Genomic DNA, 8,827 nt, shown 5'->3' on the forward strand with positions numbered 1-8,827 from the left:
CCCCCATACATCGGAGAAAATTTGCTCTAAAGGAGCTTTAGATACACTGATCGAACTAGGATACGACAGTTGGTGGCTCTTGCCTAATTGACAAGCGTCACAAACACCTTCTTTATTCAACTCACTACTTGAAAAAGGAATGTTGTTGTGGCTAAGGACATGACGAACTATGGTTGAAGAAGGATGCCCTAGCCGACTGTGCCACCTGTCCGTGGACACTTTATTGACACCAAACGCCTGTTTGCTGGAGGTCACCGGAGCCGATGATAGGGGGTAAAGACCACGTTTACACCTGCCTTGGAGAAGGGTTCTCCTCGTTCCCTGTTCCTTAACGAAAAATAAACGTGGGTGAATTTCAAGAAAGGTATTGTTGTCAGTGGATAAACGATGAGCTGAGACAAGATTTTTGGTGGCATCGGGTACATGCAATATATTTTTGAGATGAAGATCACGAGTGGGGGTTTGAACAGTGGATTGACCAATATGACAAATTTCCATACCTTCCCCGTTTGCAGTATGGACTTGCTCGTTGCCGTTGTACTTGTTGCGGACGGTCAACTTGTCGAGCTCGCTGGTGATGTGGTCCGTGGCCCCCGTGTCCAGGTACCAGTTTGTGTCCACTCCATAGGACGAGGTGGTGGCCGAGCCTGCACTTTTCTCGTTCTTGGTGAAGGAGATGTCGAAGCGGCGGTAGCACTCGATGGCGGTGTGGTTTGGCTTCTTGCAAATCAGGCAAACAACCTCAGGGAGATCGTTGCCTCCTCCATTGCCGTTGCCACGGCCTCCATTGCCGCGGCCACCGCCTCCATTGCCACGGCCTCCATTGCCGCGGCCTCCTCCGTTTCCACGGCCTCCACGCCCGCCTCCGCGACCGAAACCACCACGGCCACGAGACACGGCGTTGGCCGAGGATTGAGAGGACTGATTTCCCCCTTCAAACATGGCAAGACGCTTTTCAAAACGAATCAGCTGAGAATAAAGTTCAGCTACCTTGATGGGCTCAGTCCTCACAGTGCAGATGGACGAGACAAAGGAGATGTAGTCGAAGTCGAGTCCGGCGAGGATGTAGGAGACCATGTCGTCATCGTCGAGCGGCTTCCCTGCTGAAGCCATCTCGTCGCCTAGCGCTTTCATGCGCCCGATGTACTCGGCGATGGTCGCGGTGCCCTTTTTGGTGGTGGAGAGGGCGATCCGCATGTTGACGATGTTGGCCTGCGTCTGGGAGAGAAACATCTCTCTGATTGCAGTCCATGCCACGGCGGCCTTGGTGCAGTGGGCGACTTGGATCATCACAGGAGCAGAGATTGAATTGAAGATGAAGCTGAGCACCTGGGAGTCTTGCGCCAACGCGGTGAGATGTTTCGGCACATCGGTGGGCTTGCCGTCCTTGTCGACAAGCTTGGGCTCCGGGAACGGGTGATCGGGGTTGAGGTGGTCGATCAGTCGGGCTCCGCGGATGGTAGCTAAGGCCTGTGCACGCCACACTAGGTAGTTGCCGCGGTGGAGCTTTTCAGCGATGGGAATGAGGGCATATGGAGCGGCGACGGCGGCGGAGCTAGAGCTGGCCATGGCTACTAGGTTTGATGCGAGCTGCTAGGTTTGGATGCGGTAGAGGAACTAGGCTCTGATACCATGAAAGATTGCGTGGAAGCGTATGCCTTTGAGCAGGGACGCGTACATGTTATATAGGCAATGCAGATTACATCATGCGGCAGTTAGGTTGTGGACTGATCCTCAAGAAAACTATACAAGAGATAAGGATAAACCCTAACAACCTAACCACCTAGATTACAACGCACGCAATCTACCTACCTCTCTACTGTATACAGTTTACAATACCGTATACCTTGTACATGACTCTTTCTAACATCAGTAAGGCCGACAATAGTGAAGTACCATGCACTCGGCATTAGCAGACACGCTAATGTGGCAGACAATTAAAAAGAAGAGAGAGGATTAGAGTAAAATTATATATCATAGTATCATAATAAATACTATGCTACTAGTACTCCTATATGCAGGGTCGTACCTTTCAAATCGGGGGCCCAATGCGAAATCAAGTTTAGGTCTATATGTAAAAAATATCAATTAAAATACTATGCATTAACTATTGTGATGATACAACTTTTTCTCAAAGAATTCACATTTTTTAAAAATAACTTACTTGTTACCAAAAAAAGAAATAAATTAGAAAAAGAAAAATATATACTTGTCTACAAGAAACTAATTAGTGTGGAGAAAGGTTGGAGACCATGATGTGGTAATGCATGAGTTGGATCGCTCAACGTGCAGTGAAAATGAGAAACGCAAATACCGAGAGAGGGAGAGGGGGTGAGGTTGGCCTGAAGGGGTTTCCGATGGTGAGGGTGAGTCCTTTTCATTTAGCACTAAGCGCATTCATTAGTACCTAATCAATTTTTTAATACGTACCTAATCAGTTGATCATTAGTAGTAATTGCTGATTTTGGGCCCCTGAAATTTGGAGGCCCTGTGCAACCGCTCCGGTTGCACATGCCAAGATACGACCTCATTCGGTTTGGAGGATTTTTACAGAAAAAACATGGGAACAAGGATTCCAGAGGAAAATTTCCTATATATGCATTCGGTTTGTAGGAAATATGTAAAAGAATTTCGTAGGAATACTATTCATTTCCTATGCTTTTGGAGAAAACTACACATCCACTCAAAGCTCATTTTGCGCGTAGGAACGAGGCAAGTCAATTTCTTAGGGTGGCAAGTGTCATCCTATCAAATTCCTATACCACTCCAAATCCCTACGTCTAGATTTCCTCCAAACCGAATGAGCCCACTTGTCTGTCTCTATGTGTCATGTATGGCAATAAATAAGACCATTTATATGATACTATGCACTATGAAGATAGTATTATGTACTATTATGCACTATGATCTATGCTTATTGCCGGATGTGGCACTTTACAGATTTATTTTTTCTCTTGGCTCGGTTTATGAGCTTCCTTAAAACCTAAGACCTTGTTACCTTTTTTAATAATATGGCTGCATGCATCGATTGATGCAGGGGTCGAATATCAATCTCCTTGTCTAAAAAAACAAAAAAACGTAATATCATAAGCATGATACTACTATATGATACTTTCTACTATGTCTAGCCTAAATTCACTTGCAAGCTCACTACTTGGCACTTGCAAAACTCGAACCACGTCTAAAGAAATTGTTGCAAATGAGACGCAAGCGTGTGCGCATGCCGGCTATACGACACTATTCCGAGCATGAAACCTCACGGCGACGTGGTCAGGTCACCTCCAAGAACCTGCATGGTGAGGAGTAGTACTATTTCCTGGTAGTAACTGCAGATGCTTTGGACTGAGACCGAAATAAATGCGGTGGCGCTGTAAAAACGTCCCGTCGTGCCGCCACCCCAACTCCCACCTGTTCCATCGGCGAGCCCGGCGTCCAATGGAAGCTAAAGCGGCTGTTTGGCTGGCGTAAATGAGCGGATCCGAGCGGCATTCCCAGGAAATATTTTGTTGGAATCCCCAAACCGTGCATTGGGGCTTCACGTGCAGGCGCAGCCGGACGTACATGCGCGCCCATAAACTAGGCATCGGGTTCGGGTGTGGCGCGCGCCGGATTGCGTGGGTGCGTAAAGCCGTGTAGCGACCGTCGCGGCCTTCTAGGCTCCGAGAACGGAACCGCCTTGGTTGACTTGCTTTCGCCCCATGCCCCAAGACGTAGTACTACTAGACACTAGTAGTGCTTTTCTTTTTTCTGTTCTAGCTTTGGTATTTGTTATTCGGCCGGATCAGCGGAAGAATTAGGTTGATGAGCAATAGGAGATGAGAGACTTGAGAAGGGAGGAGCATATGCGCATGAACATGCATGTCCCATATCCGTGTCATGCGATGGATGGATCATGTGTGATCTCCACCACCTCCATGGATGGATGATGCGACGCGGCCAGGAACGCAGGATGAAACGTACTCCCTCATGTCATTTTTAGTCTGCATATAAATTTCGTCTAAAATCAAAATATCCCTACATTGATCAAACTTATAGAAAAAATTATCAATATTTACAATGCCAAATCAATGTTGTTAGATCCATTGTAAAATATAGTTTTGTAGTGTATATATTTGATATTGTGGATGTTGGTATTTTTAATATAAATTGGTTAAACGTTGCAACATTTGACTTGATAAAAATCTAATACGCGAAGTAAAAATGACCGGCGGGAGTAGTACCAGTACTCTATTTTGCGGCCTGCCGTTCTCTCACATCACAGTGAGTGACCCTGGAAGGAGCAAAGTCTGATTAAACCTTGAAATTGTAAAGCACGTTTAAAATGAACCCTCACGTTTAAATTCCTGAAGTTTGTACCATGTTCTTTCTGATCCCGCTCTAAATGAAGCTTCACTCCATTTTAGAAGGGGATTTGGTGACGTGGCACCGGGAATCCGGGATTGTTGACTTTGACCAAATTAATTATTGCCATGTCGGTGTACACATATGTGAGTCCTTTCTTGTCAGTGTGTTGGAGAAAGAAATGCTGGAAGGTTTCAGGAAAATAAAAGTCACCGACGAGGGTTCGAGCAGCAAACCGAGCTGACCGCCAGACTATCCTACTCTATCTGTCGGAAGATATATTTGTATTTCATAGTAGCAAAAGGGGCCCTGCGTTGCAACGGGAGATTTTTTCATGATCTTCAATGGCCATGACCATATTTTGTTGCATCATCGAGATACACTATCACTCTCAAGTTCATGAAATCATGAACATTTTTTAAAACTCATGCACATATTTGAAATCATGAACATTTTGTTTTAAATTTTGAACACTTTTAATTTTTTTTTGAACATTTTCTAAAATTAAGAACATTTTTTGAATTCACGAACATTTTATACTATTTGCAAACATATTTTAAAATTGTGAAAAAATTATTTTCTTTTTTATTTTATGTGCAAATGGACAAACAAAATGACGGATGAAAACTGGTAATAAGCGACATACAAAAAACGGGAGTAAGAAACGTCTGTGCCTTTAATAGATAAAGAAAAATACTAATTAAGGGTGCAACATGAAAATAATTTTAAAAATAATTAACATGCAAGATAACATTATATTTAGAATCTGCAAATTTTTCTCGGCGATTTCCATATATAGCATGCTAAATTTGGACTTGGAATTTGAAAGATATGAATATTTAAAAAATACTTGAATCTGCAAAAGAAAATGTTAAAAAGAGAATATTTTGGCCGTAATTGTGCTGTCTAGATCATCTATTAAGCGACACTTGGCAAGGTAACTCTATATTACACCAACTGAAATTCGCAAAAAAAGGCTGCAAAAATGGGGACGATCCAGGTCTCCTGGATGGCAGAGAAACGTCTAAGCCAGTAGGGTGGTTTGTTTGCTTGTGTTGTGTAAGGGCATTCAGTAGAAAAACCAAACTCTATTGCCGGGGACTTAAGAAAAAACCGAATCGTTTTGGCACTTATGGTGGTATTAGTGGGTAATTTTTATCAACTTGAAAGATAATTTTAATAACTGGTGACCAGAAGCGATAGCTACTTTATTAGTACTTCCTCCTTTCATTATATAGGGCCTAATGTGTTTTTTAAGACAGCCTTTGACTATTGACAAAATTAATAGCACATGAGATGTATACTATGAAAATTATATTGTTGGAAACTCCTTTGACATGCAAAATTGAAAGTATGTGTAAGTTGCATGTCATATATTATTGCTCTAATGTTTGATCAAAATTAGCCTCAAAAAATGTATTAGAACTTATATAGATGGAAGGAGGGATAGCATGGCCATGGCGATGCTGGTACTTATCCAGCCGTTCTAGATCGCCATGTAGTCGCTGGTGACGACGTAGCAGTCCTCGATGCACTAGTTTCTCCCGTTGCTTTCGTATCCAGCCGGAATGAATCAACACGTACTGTAGGTTTGAAGCTAGCTTGTACCGTTGTACGTATGTCTTGTTCTTTTCATTTGTATGGGTACTTGCGTCTCGGCGGACTGCATCGATTCAGCAGTGGTGCGTACGTGCATGCATCGATCCAGCAGCTTGGCTGCTGCAGCGGAGTTCGAAGAGGCATATGTATATGTAGTCGCCGGCGTCGGCCGCGAGCGCGCCAGCGTTTGACGACACGTGCTTCGCCATGTGCGGGCTGTGATGTGTTGGACATGGACAGGACATGGTGGCCGCGTGCCCTGGATCCAAAGCAGCCCCGTGGAGATAGACGCCGCCGGCTTCCATCTGAGACAGTGCGCGCGTGGATTAAGACGGTCATGGTCCTCGCCAGCGAGCGAGCGTGCGCACTTCTCTTTTCTTGTGCGTGCGTCTTGTCTATACTATATACATACACCCATGGCTGTTATGTTTACACGAAAGTTTGTTCGATGGGGTGGTTAGCAGGTGCCGCGGTCTTGAGCTCTTTTTGTTGAACATGCTAGACTTAAAAAATGTGGAGTATTTTTTTTTCAAGAATACACCAATAATGTATCGTATCTTTATAGAAGGGAGATTCGTGCGATTGATGCGAACATCCATCGCCCGAGCACCCACTCACACCCACCTACAAGAAAATCAAGTGTAATCTCTCACAAAACGGTCTAATCCACCCGCACCCACACCTGCATTATACCACTCGCGGATTTCCTCAAGGATAGTTCTAGTTAGCTCACTATAGTCTTTAACTTGCTCCAGCCGATTGAACACCTTGGCGTTCCTTTGCTTCCACAGCATCCAAGCCGCGCCGATGACGACCGAGTCAAAACTTCGCTTGTGCTTCCCTTGGAAACCAGAGCAAGCCCTAAGCCACCACTCCACAAGTGTGTCTGTGCTATTGGGAAGAAGGACATTGATTTGTAGGGAGTCCAAACATATGTGCCACACCTGGCGAGCGTAAACATACTGCACAACAATGTGCTCAACTGTATCCTCCTCCTGCAAGCAAGTGTAGCAAGGCGAGGTGTTGTCTTGCAACCCTGTCGCGTCCGTCTGTCGGATGTCCAAATCCGGTGTTGCACAGCGAGCCAAGCAAAGATCTTACACTTTAGCGGTGCCCAGCTACGCCAAATCGCAGCAGCAGTAGGTGATCTGATCGCGCCCTGATTAAGTTTGGCGTAGGTGGATCTCGCTGTATACATGCCCGAAGGGTCATGCGGCCAAGCAAAGATATCCTCCATGTGCACATCTCGTTGAACTGTGACGACTGCATGCGTCAGGTGGACAGTTTGTAGAAGTGCCCCAAAAGAAGCATGTGGTTGGACATCGAGTGCCCATCTCTCATCTTCCAAGGCCCGAGCAACCGTACGGGAATTCCTGATCCTCGTTTCCACACCGGCCACCAGCATGGGCGCAATATCTCTGACGGAGAAGCCGTGGATCCATCTATCTCTCCAGAAAAGTGTTGGGTAACGTAGTAATTTTAAAAAAAATCCTACGCACACGCAAGATCATGGTGATGCATAGCAACGAGAGGGGAGAGTGTTGTCTACGTACCCTCGTAGACCGGAAGCGGAAGCGTTAGCACAACGCGGTTGATGTAGTCGTACGTCTTCACGACCCGACCGATCAAGCACCGAAACTACAACACCTCCGAGTTCTAGCACACGTCCAGCTCGATGACGATCCCCGGACTCCGATCCAGCAAAGTGTCGGGGAAGAGTTCTGTCAGCTCGACGGCGTGGTGACGATCTTGATGTTCTACCGTCGCAGGGCTTATTATCGAGGATTATGGTGGAGGAGGGCACCGCACACGGCTAATAGATCTCAAGGATCAATTGTTGTGTCTTTGGGGTGCCCCCTGCACCGGTATATAAAGGAGCAAGGGAGGAGGAGGCCGGCCCTAGGAAGGGGCGCGCCAAGTGTGGAGTCCTACTAGGACTCCCTAGTCCTAGTAGGATTTCACCTCCCATATGGAATAGGAAAAGAGGAAGCGAAAAGGAGAAGGAAGGAAGGGGGCGTCCCCTTTCCCTAGTCCAATTCGGACCAGACCAAGGGGAGGGGTGCGGCCACCCTTGAGGCCCTTTTTCTTATTTCCCGTATGGCCCAATAAGGCCCAATACGTATTCCCGTAACTCTTTGGTACTCCGAAAAATAACCGAATCACTCAGAACCTTTCCGATGTCCGAATATAGTTGTTCAATATATCGATCTTTACGTCTCGACCATTTCGAGACTCCTCGTCATGTCCCCGATCTCATCCGGGACTCCGAACTCCTTCGGTACATCAAAACTCATAAACTCATAATATAACTGTCATCGAAACCTTAAGCGTGCGGACCCTACAGGTTCGAGAACAATGTAGACATGACTGAGACACGTCTCCAGTCAATAACCAATAGCGGAACCTGGATGCTCATATTGGCTCCCACATATTCTATGAAGATCTTTATCGGTCAGACCGCATAACAACATACGTTGTTCCCTTTGTCATCGGTATGTTACTTGCCCAAGATTCGATCGTCGGTATCTCAATACCTAGTTCAATGTCGTTATCGGCAAGTCTTTTTACTCGTTCCGTAATACATCATCCTGCAACTAACTCATTAGTTGCAATGCTTGCAAGGCTTAAGTGATGTGCATTACCGAGAGGGCCCAGAGATACCTCTCCGACAATCGGAGTGACAAATCCTAATCTCGAAATACGCCAACCCAACAAGTACCTTCGGAGACACCTGTAGAGCACCTTTATAATCATCCAGTTACGTTGTGACGTTTGGTGGCACACAAAGTGTTCCTCCGGTAAACGGGAGTTGCATAATCTCATAGTCACGGGAACATGTATAAGTCATGAAGAAAGTAATAGCAACAAACTAAACGATCAAGTGCTA

General features: G+C 45.7%; 1 pseudogene; it reads right to left on the reverse strand.

Moving 5' to 3' along the window:
* Positions 1-953: 953 nt before the first annotated feature.
* LOC147976030 (small nucleolar RNA Z247) lies at positions 954-1,095 on the reverse strand (annotated as a pseudogene).
* Between the last annotated feature and the right edge of the window lie 7,732 nt (positions 1,096-8,827).

Source organism: Triticum urartu, chromosome 4A (assembly GCF_056163025.1).
Source record: "Triticum urartu cultivar PI428250 chromosome 4A, HENAU_Tu73, whole genome shotgun sequence".
In the NCBI taxonomy this organism is placed as follows: domain Eukaryota; kingdom Viridiplantae; phylum Streptophyta; class Magnoliopsida; order Poales; family Poaceae; genus Triticum; species Triticum urartu.